Source organism: Cetorhinus maximus, chromosome 5 (genome assembly GCF_964194155.1).
Source record: "Cetorhinus maximus chromosome 5, sCetMax3.hap1.1, whole genome shotgun sequence".
In the NCBI taxonomy this organism is placed as follows: Eukaryota; Metazoa; Chordata; class Chondrichthyes; order Lamniformes; family Cetorhinidae; genus Cetorhinus; species Cetorhinus maximus.
Window position 1 is genome coordinate 31,077,966 of NC_135883.1, and position 19,122 is coordinate 31,097,087.

Here is a 19,122-nt window from a genome sequence, read left to right on the forward strand (position 1 = left end):
AATCACCTGAAGAATTTTTAATGAACAGCACAGTGCATGAAGGAGGAAGTGCAAGTTAGAATTGAGTTCAATGTTAAATTAGGTACAGAAGCAAAATAAAGGAAAGATTGAATCAAGACAGAAAGACGACAAAGAAACAGAGATGATTTTTGAAAAATCCACATTAATAATTAAAGACAGAAGGAATGAGACTGCACATCTATAAAGAAAGAATGACAGGAAGGTTTTTTCCAGTAATTAAGACATTATATCATTAAAAAGGGTACTGGCACTGAAATGGACAAGCACTAAATTTTTGTGGGAAGTTTAGTCCCTATCTACAATGTTAGTACAGGGACTTCACACACTTCAACACATTTGAATGGGGAGCCAGGCCATGAGATGGTAATTTCTCATAGATAACAGGAGGAGCGCAGCATCACAGTCAGCAACTTCAGGGTTTTCAAGTGTAACTGCACATCTATACTGATTTGAAGTTGCTTTTCACTTTGTGTATAAATGACAGTGATCACCATTAGCCTCTCCATTATTTTTACAGTAAATTCTAGCCCACGACACCATGTAGTGGGAAAAAAAGATGAAAATTTTGGCTTGGAGCCCGACTGTCTGGAATTGATACTTTCAGTTGAAATGTTCGAGGACATCTTCAGATAACACTGATTTGGGTCTTCAGAGGATATAAATGATATTATCCTTTTTGAGGGCCATTCAGTGTTTCGCATCTCTGCATCAAATATTGGCCTTGATCACAGTCTGCAATTATCAAGTGTCTGCTAGATGCAGAACAATAGTAGTTTTTTTCAAATGAGAGAGATTACCCATTTTACAGAACAGATAAGTCAGTGCAGCCAGTATTATACACACTAGATTTTGTAAACCAAACAGTGAGCATTCCAGCTCCTTTCTTTCAGGATAAAAATAATCCAATCTCACATTAATTAGAAATCATTTAGCTGTTTGAGCACCTAAGAATAAGGTAGACAACAATCTGGTTTTAAATTGGCATATTTTTAAAAATGTAATTTTGAGCATTCATTTTTGTGTAATTGGAGCATCTTTGGTACCGGCACCATTTGGATTGAGCTGCAATTTGTAACGATAATGAAACTGTTATCTCTCAGAAATCTACAGTATTTGCAATTGGCAGACACTGGTTTGAATTTTTCAGGCCCCCTGCTACATACATCATCTCTAGTAGTTTCTTAGAAAAATGTCATGGAGAGTAGCTGTAATAGTTGTCTAATTCTCCTTTTGGACTTGCAGAAAGTGCCAGTCCCAAAACCCTTGCCAAGGAGCAAAATTTGCTAACAGGCCTCAGTTCAAGTCTATGTCTGGCTTTATTTCTCTCCCCTCTAAATTCAGATGCTCTGCAGCATTGACTGAAATCTTCCTCTCAGTCTTTAGTCACAGCTTTCCTAATTCGGTACTTTACAAAAATTCACAACAGTGCCCAAACACATGACATTAATGTATCCTCTCAATCTTCTGCTATTTCAGTAAAAAAAATTACTTCTGCGAACATGCAAGCAGCAATTTATATACCAAATATTTTGCGGTAAACTGTTCTTCCTCAGCACAGAAAATTATACAACATCTTACTCCTCCCCCCACATTGCCCATAAGTGGCACATTTGAGATCAGACAATTGAACTAAAATAATTCTTTGGGGAGTCAGTGACAGTGAAACACAGCATTTCAAGACACTCAAGAACTTTAACAGGTATGAGATTGGCTACTAACTCTTTGGTGTTTCAACAGGCAGCATGCTATTTTCTGAACTTTGTCTAGTTTACTTGGCCTGAGCAAGTGTGAGGAAAGTGAATAATCATAGGCAAAATAAAGTTCTGAAACATTCTTTTTAAAATAATGAAAAAAAAACTTTAGGGTGTATCAATCCGAATTTACAATCAGTAGCATTTAATTCTGACAGGCTGCATTCCCCAAGTAACATTACTCTCTTAGTCAAGGCAACATAAGATCCATAGCTTTCTGGAGAAGTTTGATCTATGTGGGATAAAATGCACTTTCTGAACAAGATTGCACCCCGAAGGTGAACAGATTGGAAACAAAACATTACTGCAAATGGCAAATGGATTAAAAATGTGACAAAGGGTTGAGGTGCTCAATTTTCTCACTACGTATACCCCATCTGACCTAATGTTGCTGGGGTATGGTACATGGGTGGTAGCAGTTCTTTAGTACCTTATTTAAAAGCACATGCCTATTCAATGAATGCTTTCAGGCTGATTGACTGTGGGGCCACAGTCAAACCCAAGATACAAGGTATTTCCTGTATCCATTTATATCTGCTCTGGACTTATCTTCTGTTAGGCCATTATCACTCCCTGTTCCTTTGCACCATCATCCCTTTTGTCAGTGCATCACTCCTGCCCTCCATCCCATCACAGACATTTCCTTTGGATCTTTTCCTTCCTCCATATTTGCTTAAAAGCTGCTCATCACTAACATCATCTGGATGTGATTTTTAAAAAATTCTTCTCATGGGCTGTGAGCATCACTGGCAAGGCCAACACTTGGTGCCCATCCCTAACTGCCCTCGAGAAGGTGGCAGTGAGTCATCTTCTTGACCCGCTGAAGTCCATTTTGTGTAGGTACAACTACAGTGCTGTTAGGGAGTTCCAGGATTTTGACCTGGCGACAATGAAGGAATTGCAATATAGTTCCAAGTCAAAATGTTGTCACTTGGAGGGGAAACTGCAGGTGACAGTGTTCCCATGTGTATGCAACCCATGTCCATCTAGGTGGCAGAGGTTGTAGGTTTGGAAGGTGCTGTTGAATGACCCTTAGGGAGTTGCTGCAGAGAATCCTGTAGATGGTACACACAGCTGCCACTGTGTGTTGGGTGATGGAGGAAGCAAATGTTTAAGGTGGTGGATGGGGGTGGAGGTGTCAATCATGCGACTTGCTTTGTCCTGGATTGTATTGATCTTCTTCAATGTTGGAGCTGCACTAATCCAGACAAGTGGAGAGTTCCATCACTATTGAATTGTGGCTTGTAGATAACAGACAGGCTTTGGGGAGACAGGAGGTGAGTTACTTGCTGCATAATTCCTAGCGTCTGAACTACTTTTGTAGCTACAGTATTTATATGGCTAGCCCAGTAAAGTTTCTGGTCAATGGTAACTCCCCAGGATGTTGATGGTGGAGAATTCAAATATGGTAATGCTGTTGAATGTCAGGGGAGATGGTTAGATTCTCTCCCATTTGAGATGGTCATTGCCTATCACTTGCATAGTTATTTGCCACTTATGTTGTCTAGGTCTTGTTGCATATGGACATGGACCGCTTCAATATCTGAGGACCCCTTGATCACAATCATCAGCGAACATCCCCACTTCTAACCTTATGATGGGGGAAGGAAGGTTGTTGATGAAGCAGTGGTAGAAGTTGGGCTTAGGACACTACCCTGGGGAACTCCTGCACTGATGTCCTGGGCTGAGCTATCTGGCCTCCAACAACCACAACCATCTTCCTAAGGGCTAGGTATGACTCCAGCCAGTGGAAAGTGTAGGTGTTCTCAACAGGCATCATGGTCTTTAAAGGATCCTTGAGAAAGTTTCAAGGGTCTGCTAAAAATAACCAACAGAAACTCTTGGTTCATTTGTCATCTCAATCTGCTGTCCTGCTGGTCAATAATCTTTATATAACTCCCACGTCTGTATTAGATGTGGCCAATCTTGTTTATCAGTTTCTTTGGCGCTTTGGCTTTGCACCACCCAAATAATCAATGCGCCATTTACAGATGGGACCAGCTTGGGGGCTTGTGCCTCAAACATTGCCAGACAAGGCGACATGGTGCACAGAGGAGGTATACGATGCCCACAGGGAATACATTGAGGGTATCAACAGCAGCATCAAAAAGATAGCAGATTTCCTTAATTCAACAAGCGCTTGCCAAAGACACCAACAAGTCTTGACAGAATTATCACTCAGTACCAGCAACAAGTTTCACAATGATAACTAAAACAAAAATATATATTTTATTGCATACCTAATTTTTTATATAGAAAAATTACTTGTGTTTTGTTGTGTTACCGGGAATCGGTGGAATTTTTATAACACAGGAGAGGGCCCTTGGAAACAAAAAGGTTGAGAACCCCTGATCAGGAAGCCATAATTTCAAATCTTTATTAATTTAACCTATGTGCATTAAACGTTGTCTTTCCAATATGTTGAAAGGCTTTACCTTTGGTTCTGTTCAACATCTCTTATACATTAATAATGCTTCCATCCCAATGGGAATTTGTGTATTTTGTTTTATTCTTGGTAGCAATCCAGACACAGGATTATCCTAACATTCATAGTTTCTAAGGAAACTAGGATAATAGACCTCAAAATTCTAGGAAAATATAGAAAAGTGGGTGTATTGTGCAATGAGATAGGATTAATTAATGACGTCATATTGAAGGCACGCCTAGGTAGCAGCGATCATGACTGAAGTTTGCATTCAGTTTGAGGGAGAGAAGAGTGGGTCCAAGACTAGTATTTTAAACTTAAATAAGGACCCAACTAAAACATTAAAAAATATTGTCAAATTTAAAGAAAAAGCATATAATTGCACAAGGATGGGTGGCAGATCAGAAGATTGTCTAGAATATAAATAACAGCAATGAATGACTAAAAAATTAAAAAGGAGAGAAAAAATTAGAGGACGAGAGAAAGCTAGCTAGAAATATAAAGGCAGATAGTAAGAGTTTCCATAGATACTTAAACAAGAAAACAATCAACAAAGTGGGCACTGCCCTATAGAAAGTGAGTCTGGGGAATTATTAATAATATTAATAGGGGAGGGGGTTGGCATAGTGGTATTGTTGCTGGACTAGTAATCCAGAGCCCCAGGGTAATGCTCTGGGGACCTGGGTTTGAATCTCGCCATAGGAAATGGTGGGATTTGAATTCAATAAAAATCAGGAATTAAAAGTCTAATGATGACCACAAAATTATTGCCGATTGTTGTAAAAACCCATCTGGTTCATGAATGTCCTTCAGGGAAGGAAATCTGCTGTCCTTACCTGGTCTGGCCTACATGTGACTCCAGACTGACAGTAATGTGGTTGACTCTTAAATGCCCTCTGAACAAGGGCAATTAGGGATGGGCAATAAATGCTGGCTTAGCCAGCAACGCCCACATCCTATGAATGAATAAAAAAAAGAGATGGCAGGTGAATTGAACAGGTATTTTGTATTAGTCTTCACTATAGGGGATACAGGTAACATACCAGAAGCAGTTGTAAATCAGAAATGGAATGGAGGGTGGAACTCGGGTAAATTACAATCACCATAGAAGTGGTACTGAGTAAATTGTTGGACCTGCAGCCTGAAAAGTGCCTGGGTCCTGATGGACTTCATCCTCAGGTCTTAAAGTGGCTAGTGAGATAGTTTATGCCATTTTTAATGTTTAATTTTTGAAACTTCCTAGATTTGGGGAAGGTCCTATTAGATTGGACAATAGTAAATGTAATTCCATTATTAAAAAAAGGAGGGAGACAGAAAGCAGGAAACTACAGGCCAGTTAGCCTAACATCTGTAACTAGGAAAATATTAGAAGCTATTATTAAAGACATTGTAGCAGGGTGCCTAGAAAAATTCAAGGCAATCAGGCAGGGTCAATATAGTTTTGTTGAGAGGGAAATCATGTTTAACCAACTTATTGGAGTTCTTTGAAGAAGTAACATGTGCTGTGGATAAAGGGGAACTGGTGGATGTACTGTACTTAGAATTCCAGATGGCCTTTGATAAAGTACCACATCAAAGGTTACAGTGGAAAATAAAAACTCATGGTGTAGGGGGTAATATATCGGCATGGATACAAGATTAGCTAGCTAACAGGAAACCAAGTAGGCATATATGGGTCATTTTCTGGTTGGCCAGATGTAACAAGTGATGTGCCACAGGGATCAGTCCTGGGCCCTCAAATTTATACAATTTATATAAATGATTTGGGATGAAGGGACAGAAGGTATGGTTGCTAAATTTGATGACACAAAGATAGGTAGGCGAGTAAGTTGTGAGGAGCTACAAAGGGATGGAGATAGGTTAAGTGAGTGGGCAAATGGAGTATAATGTGGGAAAATGTGAAATTGTCCATTTTAGCAGGATGAATAAAACACATTTTCTAAATGGTGAGAGATTGCAGAGCTCTGAGATACAGAGGGATCTGGGTATCATAATGCATGAATCACAAAGGTTAGTATGCAGGTGCAGTGAGTAACTGGGAAGGCTAATAGAATGTTATTGTATATTGCACGGGGAACTGAATACAAAAGTAGAGAGGTTATAGGACATTGGTGAGACCACATCTGGAGTACTATGTATAGCATTGGTCTCCTAATTTAAGAAAGGATTTAAATGCGTCAGAAGCAGTTCAGAGAAGGTTTACTGGAGTTTAATACTAAAGTTTAATAGCTGGAATGGAAGAGTTGTCTTATGAACAAAAGTTGGACAGGCTAGGTTTGTATCCAATGGAATTTAGATGAGTAGGGGATGATTTGATTGAAACATTTGAGATCCTGAGAGGTCTTGACATGGTGGATATGGAAAGGATGTTTCCTCTTGTGGGAGGATCTAGAACTAAGAGTCACTGTTTAAAAATAAGGAGTCGCCCATTTAAGAAAGAGATGAGGAGAAATTCTCTCTCTCAGAGGGTCAGAAACTCTTTTCCTCAAAAGGCGGTGGAAGCACAGTCTGCGCATATTTTTTAAGGCAGAGCTAGATAGATTCTTGATAAGCAAGGGGGTGGGCGGGAATATGGAATTGAGGTTACAATCAGATCAGCCATGATCTTACTAAATGATGGAGCGGGTTCAAGGGGCCAAGTGGCCTACTCCTGATTCATATGTACGTGGTCACAAAATCTCTTAACTACTTCACTGCAGTGCAATTAACTTGGGATTCCCAATAGAAGGGACTCGGGAAGTAAAAACAAGGTAAAGCACAGGAGAGGAACAGCAGGCAGAATTTTTAAAAAAAACACAGCAGATAAAAGTTAAAGGACGGAAAAAAAAACACAGAAACCAGGAGAAAGACAGTTAGCAAAGGCAGGTGTCAAGAGGAGCACAAGAGGAGAAAAGAAATACGGGCAGTGTACACAACAGGTTAGAATAACCTTTAGGTGATAAAATATGTGTATGCACAGGAGCAAAAATATAGAACGGTAGCAATTTCAGTGTCTACACTTCGTTCTGTGTATTCACATTCATGAAAATACAGCAAAAAAGGGAGAAAGAACGTAATCAAGATGGGATAGCAGTTAAGTGTCAGATGATGATTAGCACAAGTTTTAGGATCACACCATAACAAGGCTTTTGCCTATTGAACAATTGACCTGTTACGGATGTAATTGTGTACATAACTTTCAGCTTTCATGGCCCTAAAATGCAGATTATTGTGAAATTGAGAAGCAATCACAACTGCCTATTTCAATTTTCAAATCACTGCATCCAATCTGGCAGATCAGCACATTATTATAGATCACATCACTTTTTTTTTACTGCTTGCATTTAGCCAGTTTAGGCAAGGGGAGAAAGAAAATTTAAATATTTAATCTTAACATCTCAAAATAAAAATAATTTTGTATCAGTGCTATCTTAATTATTGGTTTCCATCAAAATCGTGAGAAGATTGTGGGGGCGGGGTGAAACATAGCTCAAGGATATCACAAGGTATGTAGGCACTGTAACTGAGTAAGGCTTAAGTCTGCAAGCACCTCAGTGGAAGCACCAGACACTATTTCAGCAGATTTGAGGCCTTGTGCACAGGAATATAACATGAAAATATGTGGTTTCAACAAAATGGTGTGCCCTTTAACGAATACTTCTCAATGGATTTGTGGTAATTCAATTTTGACTTTGTACATGTATAATTCATTAAAGCAACGCACATGTTTATATGCATGGGGATCTTTAACATGTTAGGTTCACATTACCATGGTAATGAAGTTCAACTAGGTCGTATTAATTTATGGTTCAATACATAAGTGAACAGGCCCCCTAACAGTAACCACAAGGTAGGATGGAGGATAAAGGAAGAAAATAATGGGAGCTTTGCAGAAAGGCACGGCGATAATCATGGGAGGTTTTAATTTACATATAGACTGGAAAAGTCAGATGGGCAGAGGTAGCCTAGATGAGGAGTTCATAGAATGTTTCCAGAATAGTTTCTTAGCACAGCAAGTTCTGGAGTCAACCAAAGAGCAGGCTATACTAGACCTGGTATTGTTGAACAAGATGGGATTAATTAATGATCTCATAGTGAAACTCTTTCGAGTTATCAACAGTCACAGATTGCAACTCTTTCGAGTACAATCACAGCTCTTGGTTTCTGGGAGTGGGACATGAACCCACAACCCTCTGATTCAAAGGCGAGGGTGCTATGAACTGAGCCACAGCTGACAGGCGCACCTAGGTAGCAGCGATCATAATATGATTGAATTTTACATTCAGTTTGAGGGAGAGAGGAGTGGGTCCAAGACTATGTTTTAAACTTAAATAAGGGCAATTATGAGGGCATGAAATCAGTGCTGGCTAAAGTGAATTCACAAATAGTTTAAGGGATAGGTCAATAGAGACGCAGTGTCAAACATTTAAGGGGATATTTCAGAATACAAAGAATAGATACATTCAAACGAGTAAGATAAAGTCCAAGGGACAGACACATTATATGTGGTTAACTAGAAAGGTTAAAGATAGTATCAAACTTAAAGAAAAAGTATATAATTGTACAAAGATAGGCGGAAAGCCAGAAGATTTGACAGAATATAAAGAACAGCAAGGGATGACTAAAAGATTAACAACGGAGGGTGGGGAGAAAATTAGAGTACGAGAGAAAGCTGGCCAGAAATATAAAACCGATAGTAAGAGTTTCTATGAATATTTTAAAAAGAAATGAGTTAAAGTAAGCGTTGGTCCTATAGAAAGTGAGTCTGGAGAACTGATAGTGGAAAACAAAGAAATGGCAGATGAATTGAACAGGTATTTTGCATCAGTCTTCATTATAGAGGACACAAGTAACATCGCAAAAGCAGCTGTAAACCAGAAGTGGGAGAGAGGGAGGAACTCAGGAAAATTACAATCACTAGAGAAGTGGTATTAAATAAATTGTTGAAGCTGTGGGCTGACAAGCGCTTGGGTGCTGATGGACTTCATTCTTGGGTCTTTAAAAAAGTGGCTAGTGAGACAGTTGATTGGTTTTAATTTTCTGAAACTCCCTAGATTCAGGGAAGGTCCTATTAGATTGGAAGATAACAAATGTAACTTCATTATTCAAAAAGGGAGGAAGACAGAAAGCGGGAAACTACAGGCCAGTTAACTTAACATCTGTCATAGGGAAAATGTTAGAAGCTATTATTCAAGAAGCTATAGCAGGGCACTTGGATAAGTTCAAGGTTATCAGGCAGAGTCAACATGGAAATCATGTTTAACCAACTTACTGGAGTTCTTTGAGGAAGTAGCATGTGCTGTGTATAAGGGGGAACCGGTGGATATACTGTACTTAGATTTCCAGAAGGCATTTTATTAAGTGCCACATTAAAGGTTATTACGGAAAATAAAAGCTCATGGTATGGGGGTAACATAGTGGCATGGATAGAAGATTGGCTGGCTAACAGGAAACAGGGAGTTGGCATAAATGGGCCTTTTTCAGGTTGGCAAGATGTAATGAGTGGTGTGCCACAGGGATCAGTGCTGGGACCTCAACTGGTTAAAATTTATATAAGTGACTTAGATCAAGGGATGGATAGGATGGTTGCCAAATTTGCTGATCACACAAAGATAGGTAGTTGTGAAGAGGACATAAGGAGGCTACAAAAAGATATAGATAGGTTAAGTGAGTGGGCAAAGATGTGGAAAATGGAGTATAATGGGGAAAATGTGAAATTGTTCATTTTGGCTGGAAAAATAAAAGAGAAGCATACCTCAACGGTGACAGATTGCAGAGCTCTGATATGCAGAGGGATATGGGTGTCTTAGTGCATGATTTTCAAAAGGCTAGTATGCAGGTACAGCAAGTAATTAGGAAAGCTACCAGAATGTTACCATTTATTGCAAGGGGAATTGAATGCAAAAGTAGGGAGGTTATGCTTCAGTTACACAGAGCATTAATGAGACCACATCTAGAGTACTGTGTGCAGTATTGGTCACCTTATTTAAAATAAGGATGTAAATGCGTTGGAATAAGTTCAGAGAAGGTTTGCCAGACTAATACCTAGAATGGACGGGTTGCCTTATGAGGAAAGGTTGGACAGGCTAGGAGTTAAAAAGAGTAAGAGTTGGCTTGATTGAAACATATAAAGATCCTGAGGGGTCTTGGCAGGGTGGATGTGGAGAGAATGTCTCCTCTTGTGGGAGAATCTAGAACTAGGGGTCACTGTTTAAAAATAAGGGATCGCCCATTTAAAATGGAGATGAGGCAAAATTTTTCTCTGAGGGTCATGAGTCTTTGGAACTCTCTTCCTGAAAAGGTGGTGGAAGCAGAGTTTTTGAATATTTTTAAGGCAGAGGTGGATAGATTTTTGGTAAGCAAGGGGGTGATAAATTATCGGGGGTAGACGGGATGCAGTTTTGAGGTTACTATCAGGTCAGCCATGATCTTATTAAATGGCGCAGCAGGCTCGAGGGGCTGAATGGCCCATTCCTGCTCCCTGTTCGTATGTCTGTATTAAGGAGAGAACATCTCAGTATCAGTAGGTGTGGACGTTGATGTTAAGTATCACAGGTCATTGCATAAGAGTCTGAAACTCAAAAGCCCCACTCACTTAATTTTGGTGCTGGGACAACGGTTACTTCTCATTTTTCCTAATTAAAAGTTCAAATTTCCCCTCTTGTCAGAGTTAAAAAAAAACTTGGAATGAAAATGAGCAAGAAAACTGGCCAAAGAAAGGTTAAGACATAAACAGGTGAACAAAAACACAGCAAACAAGACAACAAAGGAGATGACCCAACTCAGCACCGAAATTAGCTCAAACAGCAGAATAACCTTGATATATCCCCTTAGAAATTTGCAATGCCACTGCATTCCTTTTCAATGAAAGTTGTTTTATACTGCCACTGACCGCAATGGGCTCTTTAAGTTTAAAGTTCAGGGGGTTGCTATCGTGTCACTGGGAAAGTTTCAGGATTACTTGTATTTGTGCAACATTACTGTGTAAGAATAATTTTTAAACTGTGCAATTTCCAATAATTAACTCTAAGACATGCTGATGTGAAGGTAGTCATAAATTATGACTTGCAAGTACCAAGTAATCTGCTTTGGATTTTGTCAAAATAATTAGTCATCTTGGTCGACCCCCTCACACCTCCTCCTCACACATACCATCATGCTTATTAGGTACTTTACAGAAATTCGAACAGTGCCAAAGCACGAACACATTAATGTTTGACAAGCAACACATTTTAGGTTCATGGGCTGGAATTTTCCTTCTGCATAATGCAAGGAGAAAAAAAATTCCACTGAACACTCAAATTACCACTCCACCAGGTCCTTTTTACGGGACATATCTCAGTGAATACAATTTGTAATTGCTATCTCAGTGAAAAAGAAAAATAATTCAAAAATGAAAGAGAAAGGGAAGAAAAACAGAAAGACAAACAAATGCTAGAGAGAATGTTAGATATCATTTTGGTGTCTTTCAGAATTTTGTATGGATATAGCACCCACAGAGATCCTGCTTCATCTTTCTGTAGGCCAGGCTGTTGACAATGTGAAAGATAGAAAACCTTTCTACATTACTGCCAACAGTTCACCTCCAGGTGCACACATCTTGCTCAATCAATGCACTTCCGATTAGAAACTTACTCGCCTCTGCTCATCCTACTGCTGCTGGTGGTGGTTTGACCTTGGTCCCTGACATGGCTGTGTCATGATATAAAATTGTATTATAATGCAAATACGAGATATTGGGCTGCCTCGGCACCTGTTCCAGCACATGCTTGAATTTTATTTAAAACTGAAGAACATGACACTACTCAATCTCCTGTGGTGTCATTCACAGAGAATTGGAAAGCATGCTGTTTCATAATAATTTTGGGTGTTATAAAATGTAGGTGACAAAGAAAATATTACATGAGGTAAGAAGAAAGGCTTTTGTTTATATACAGCCTTTCAAAACCTCAGTGTTCCAAAGTACACTGCAGCCAATGGAGTACTTAGAAGTGTAGTCACTGCTGTAATGTAGGAGATGCAGAAGCCAATTAGCTCTATTGGTCACATGTCCTACAAATAGCAATAAGGTAATGATCAGATAGTCTGTTTTAGTGAGGTTGATTGAAGGATAATATTGGCTAGGATCCTCTCCTGTTCTTCAAATAGCACCAAAGGATCTGTTACATCCACCTGAGAGAGCAGACAGGGTTTTGTCTCAATATCTGATAATATAAGGAAATGTTGCAAAATATGCGTTTTATACTCAATTTTTAACATATTATTGAGGAAAACCGCACTTGGCACAGGAGTGGGTCACGCAACCTCTCCAGTTGTCTCCGTCATTTAGCTAGATCATGGTTGAAGTGTAGATCAATGCTATCTACCTACCTTTGCTCCATAGCCCTTGACACTCTTACCCAAGAAAAATTTGCTCGATTACTCTGCACTCCTGTACACTCTTTGCAGCAAGTCAATTTGGAACGCACAAACTCCTGAAATATTTTTATTTATTAATTCATGGAATGTGGACGGTGCTGGCAAGGAAAGCATTTATTGCTCATCCTTAATTGCCCTCGAGAAGGTGGTGGTGAGCCGCCTTCATTTGTTGCTGCAGTTTGTTTGTTGAAGGTACTCCCACAATGCTGTTAAGTAGAGAATTCCAGGATTTTGACTCAGCCACAAAGGAGGAATGGCAATATAAGTCCAAGCCAGAATGATGCATGGTTTTGAGGGGAACCTGGAGGTGATTTTTGCCATTGTCCTTTGACTTGGATACACCCTTGAAATGTAACATATAACTACAGGAATATGGGCCCAAGAGTTGGAAAGTGAGATTAAGCAGGACAGCTGTTTTTCTGCCAGCACAGACTCAATGGGGTAAATGGCCTCCTTCTGTGCCAGAAATTTACTACGTTTTATGTGACAGAAGCCTCAAGTTTAGGAGTGCTGATGAAGGAGTTGCTGCTATGCACCTTGTAGATGGCACACACTTACATCCACGTAGTGCCTGTGGTGAAGGAAGTGAACGTTTAAGGTCCAGGATGGGATGCTGATCAAGGGAGCTGCTTAGTCCTAGTTGGTTTTGAACTTCTTGAGTATTGTTAGAGCTGCATCATCCAGGCATGTAAAATGTATTCACCACACTCCTGACTTGTGCCTTTTTTAAAAATTCATTTACGGAATGGGGGCATTGCTGGCTAGGCCAGCATTTATTGCCCAGCCCTAACTGCCCTTCAGAAGATGGTGGTGAGCTGCCTTCTTAACCCATTGTAGTCCACGTGGTGTAGGTACACCCAAAGTGCTGTTAGTGAGTGAGTTCCAAGATTTTGACCAAGCGACAATGAAGGAACGGTGGTATATTTCAAAGTCAGGATGATGAGTGGCTTCGAGGGGAACTTCCACATGGTGATGTTCCCATGTACCTGTTTGCAAGGCAGCAGCCTTGGTGAGTTTCTGCAGTGTATGTATCTTGTAGATGGTGCTCACTGCTGCCACCGTGCGTCAGTGGTGGAGGGAGCGAATGTTTGTGGAAGGGGTGCAAATCGAGCGGGTGGCTTTGTCCTGGATGGTGTCAAGCTTCTTGAGTGTTGTTGGATCTGCACTCATCCAGGCACATTCTATCAATTTCCTGACTTGTGCCTTGTAGATGATGGATAGGCTTTGGGGACTCAGGTGGTGAGTTACTCACTGCAGGATTCCTAGCCTCTGACCTGCTCTTGTAGCCACAGTATTTATATGGCTAGTCCAGTTCAGTTTCTGGTAGCCCCCAGGATGTTGATAGTAGGGAATTCAGCAATGGTATTGCCATTGAATGTCAATGGGTGATGGTTAGATTCTCTCTTGTTGGAGATGGTCATTGCCTGGCACTTGTGTGGCACGAATGTTACTTGCCACTTGTCAGTCCAAGCCTGGATATTGTTCAGGTCTTGCTGCATTTGGACATGCTTCAGTATTTGAGGAGTCACGAATGGTGCTGAACGTTGTGCAATCATCAGCGAACATCACCACTTCTAACCTTATGATGGAAGGAAAGTCATTGGTAAAGCAGCTGAAGATGGTTGGGCCTAGGACACTACCCTGAAGAACTCCTGCAGTGTTGTCCTGGAACTGAGATGATTGACCTCCAACAACCACAACCTGTCTTCCTTTGTGCTAGGTGTGACTCAAACCAGCAGAGAGTTTTCCCCCCTAATTCCCTGTGACTCCAGTTTTGCTAGGGCTCCTTGATGCCGCACTCGGTCGAATGCTGCCCTGACGTCAAGGGCAGTCACTCTCACCTCACTTGTGGAATTCAGCTCTTTTATCCATGTTTGGACCAAGGCTGTAACGACATCAGAAGCTGAGCGACCCTGGCAGAACCTAAACAGAGCATCAGTAAGCAGGTTATTGCTAAGCAAGTGTTGCTGGATAGCACTGTTGATGACTCCTTCCATCACATCACTGATGATCGAGATGGGGTGGTAACTGGCCGGGTTGGATTTATTCTGCTTTGTGTGTACAGGACAAAGCTGGGCAATTGTCCACATTGCCTGGTAGATGCCAGTATTGTAGCTGTACTGAAACAACTTGGCTAAGGGCACAGCAAGTTCTGGATTACAAGTCTTCAGTACTATTGCTGGAATATTGTCAGGGCCCAGAGCCTTTGCAGTACCCAGTCCCTTGATATAATGTGGAGTGAATTGAATTGGCTGAAGACTGGCATCTGTGATGCTGGGGACCTCCGGAGGAGGCCAAGATGGATCATCTACCCGGCACTTCTGGCTGAAGATTGTTGCAACTGCTTTAGCCTCATCATTTGCATTGATGTGCTGGGCTCCTCTATCATTGAGGATGGGGATATTTGTGGAGCCTCCTCCTCCATTGAGTTGTTTAATTGTCCACCACCATTCACAACTGGATGTGACAGGGCTGCAGAGCTTAGTTCTGATCCGTTGGTTGTGGGATCGCTTAGCTCTGTCTCTTACTTGCTGCTTATGCTGTTTGGCATACAAGTAGTCCTGTCTTGTAGCTTCACCAGCCTGGGATACGGCCCTGAGGGACCCCTGTATCAATAGAGCTGAGAGGTTGGGCTACGAAGAGCAAAGTTTAAAAAAAAATGGCATCCAACAAGCTTCAGTTTGAAATGGCAACAGCAGCTAATGTAAACAGGAGAGGATGATACTTAAATGATCCATTTGATTGCCACTCCTGAGACACCAATTATAATGTAAAGAGGCTTTACAATCTAGTTTGCATTCTTGTTACATTAGGGTTTTCGGGCAACATTTACAATCAAAGCAGTATAAATGCTGCAAGAAAGTGCTGCTGCAAAACCATCAAAGTATCACCTGCAGCTGTCTGTGTCCACATGCAGCAAAAGCTGGACAACATTCAGGCTTGGGCTGTCAAGGGGCAAGTAACATTCATACCACACAAGTGCCAAGCATCTCCAACAAAAGAGAATCTAACCATCTCCTCTTGACATTCAGTGGCATTACCATCACTGAATCTCCCACTACCAACATCCTGGTGGCTACCATTGACCAAAAACTGAACTGGGCCAGCCATATAAATATTGTGGCTACAAGAGCAGGTCAGAGGCTAGGAATCCTGTGGCAAGGAACTCATCTCCTGACTCCCCAAAGCCTGTCCACCAAGACACAAGTCAGGGTTGCAAAGGAATACTCTCCACTTGCCTGGATGAGTCCAGCTCCAACAATACTCAAGAAGCTCGACACCATCCAGGACAAAGCAACCGGCTTGAGTGGCACCCCATCCACCAACTTAAACATTCACTCCTTCCATCACCAACACACAGTAGCAGCAGCGTGTACCATCCACAAGATGCACTGCAGCAACTCACCAATGCTCATTCGACAGCACATTCCAAGCCCACAACCTCTACCACCTAGAAGGACAAGTGCAGCAGATGCATTGAAACACAACCACCTGCAAGTTCCCCTCCAAGCACACGCCATCCTGACTTGGAACTATATCACCATTCCTTCATTGCTGTTGGGTCAAAATCCTGGAACTCACTTCCTAACAGCACTGTGGATGTACCTACATCACATGGGCTGCAGAAGGCAGCTCACCACCACCTTCTCAAGGGCAATTATGGATGGGCAATAAATGCAGGACTAGCCAGTGATGCCAACATCCCATGAAAGAATAAATACAAAAAAAACCTGAGTGTTGATCCTACTGTGTCCAACTCAGTCTAACTGCAGACCACCATGTTGTATCAACAACATGACACAATACAATAAGCTCACTGGAGTTTCCCTTTGCACCTTTCTACCAGCACAATTCTGAGTCTTACAAGTACTCTATATTGCAACAGTAGCTAAATATAATATTTCCATGATCAAATTATCATAGTTGCACAGGTTGCCCCTAAGATTCAGAACACCACTGTAAATGATGCATGACATGCTTGTTAGTCAATGCACAGTGGTGCTCTGAACTTCCAAGTCGGTCAGAGCATGAGTCTATAGCATAGTCTGTAAACCTTGTCCAGCATGATTGAGGGGACATTAGTCAGTGCACTTAACTAGCAATTAATAACAAGAGCATTAACATTTACAGGATAACTTATCTGGTATCTCACTGTAAGAAATGAAACCTGTCAGAAACCCTCCCACTCTCATTCTCTGTTTTCATCAAATTAAATTCAAAATTCTCATCATCTTCCAAATCCAACCTCACCCCCACCATCTCACCAGCACCCGCCCCCTCCCCCCCCCCCCCCCCACGATTATTTCACCACCCCCTAAACCAGTCTTTGCAGTCTTGTATCCCATCCCATTCGGTCCTCTGATTCTGAACTCTTCTGCAATCACCAAATCAGTGGCAGAGCCTTCAGCAACCTTGGGCCTACTCTCGAACTCCCAAACGAATACCCCCCCCCCCCGAATTTCCACCTCTCTCGCCGCTTTAATAACCTTCTCAAAATCCATCTTTTTGACCACTCATTCTAACCTCCTCCTCACCCCCCCCACCCCCATTAATTCTTGTACATATCCATTTAAAATGCAATTTTTTTTTTACACTGAAAACTCCATAAAAATAAGTTGTTCCTGTCTGGCCTTACACTTGAACAATGAGGGTTTGAATAAGGTACATGAAGACAATTTGCCTGTTGAACAATAACGTAGCATGATACCATCCCTTCAGAATATTTGGGGATTTATTTTTCAAAAAGTGGGGCTCGCATTGCAACAAATGTGAATAAATTTAAATATTAAAATTCACACTAAAGGGTTATTTGCAGCCTATTGAATGTTCCATATTAATTATTTCTCCTTGAAACAAATGTTGCATAATACCTACAAACTATATTCCTAAACGTACAGTTATTCTATGAAAGTACATTTGTTACTGTTAAAAGCATACCCGATAGACACCGACAAACTCAAAAATATACACACCATGACCCACAAACCATACAATTACTTAGCAGCCTACACAAAAAAAACCAAGCGGCATAAATCACGTTATTTTCCATGAATTGCTACTGGTATAAGCGGAAACATGAAACAAATCAGAAAGGCATTAATTAGCAGTGCTATTTTCTGCAATGCTTGGGATCGCGGAGACGAATTCTACCAAGTATATCATCTAAAGGCTCGTTTTTAAACAAGGATTTAACCACCTGGCACCTCGATCGTTGCATATGCAACTTAAAAGCTAAAAACAGAATCAATTTTATAACGTATTGTCATTTCCGTAAATAAGTACTCGGTGCATTTTTTGGTTAAACGGAAATGTGTATCTTAAGGGAAACATTTGAAGTATTCTGGTTACCACTGATGCACGTCACCTCATCATGTGGCAGACGTTACAACTGAGATACGGTTGCCAACGTTAGGCGACAAAGAACTGGAAAAAAATCCTTAAATCCTGGGAAGCATTTCTTTTATGCTTAATTCGCCCTACAGTTCCTCTAACTGCAATCTTAACAAAGTAGTGATACTGTGGAAGGAACTATGGAAGGGCGGCTTCGAATAGCTGGACGAGATCCCAGTGAGGGGGATACAATGCAGACATACGTTAGAGTCCCCGTGGTTAAAACAAAAAAATTGTGCCACATTCCTGACCACTTGGGCGAGAAAGTTGCTAATTGCATCCAGAGCAACGAGAGCGGATCGGAACCGTGAATTACTTCAGATTCCCGTCCTAGCTCAGCACCTTGCATGCACACACGCGTTTAAAAAAAACACGCAAGACCCACCTTTGTCTGTTTGGTTAGGTTCAGTTGCAAAACCTGTCGACACAGAAGCTGTCCCAGAAAGCGTTGTTTCCCCACCTCCCCCCTTCCTTCTCTTTGCTTTCCCGTCTCCTCTGCCCAAACTCGAATCTGTTTTTTTTTAATATATATATATGTTGTTGTTTGGTCAGCTTCCCTTTTGTCTAGGAAGGTGGCACCGGCTGCATCCGGCGGTACAGCCGATTGCACTCCATGGGCGGCCGGCTGCGTCACTGCCAGCACCGCCAGCCACCCCACCCTCTGGGCTGCGCTCGCTGCAGCTCCGACCAATGAGACCCCATCGAACAGAGAGAGAGCGAGAGAGAGAGGGAAGGCGGGAGAACGCGCTGACAGAGAGCGGGGACAATTGGAAGAGAACGCTGGGTGAACCGTTGCTAGGTGGCGGCCGGAACGTGGTGCGGGCCGTTCCTAAGCGGCGGTGTCACGAGCCCGGTGCTGAATGGTTGATTAGCAGCTGTCACCGCGCTGCGGCTCTTGTATCCTCCCCGCGTTACGAGGTGACGGCGGCTCGAGCGTGGCTTAGTGTCATTGTCCCTTATTTTGCTATTGCAGCTTTGAATGGGGGTGGCGGCGGGGACCCTCTTATCCTTCGTGAGAATGATCCGGGGCTTTGGCACTGACACCGGTCCCGCGGGGGTAAGTACGCGGGAATTAATGCGGTTTTAACTCTAAAGCATAGAGGGCACAAACATCATCATGTTTGGGCAACGCCAAAG

The 19,122-nt window shown here is 41.7% G+C and overlaps 1 protein-coding gene across 4 annotated transcripts in view; it reads right to left on the reverse strand.

The window, feature by feature from the left end:
* LOC144680555 (putative E3 ubiquitin-protein ligase RNF144A-A) overlaps positions 1–18,898 on the reverse strand; it is a 90,745-nt gene extending 71,847 nt beyond the window's left edge. The window contains exon 1 of one of the 4 annotated variants that reach the window (XM_078541661.1): positions 18,371–18,898. The gene's annotated coding sequence lies outside the window, so the exon portion shown is untranslated. The remainder of the gene's footprint in view (positions 1–18,370) is intronic. The other 3 variants (XM_078541664.1, XM_078541662.1, XM_078541663.1) reach the window with 3 other exon arrangements.
* Between the last annotated feature and the right edge of the window lie 224 nt (positions 18,899–19,122).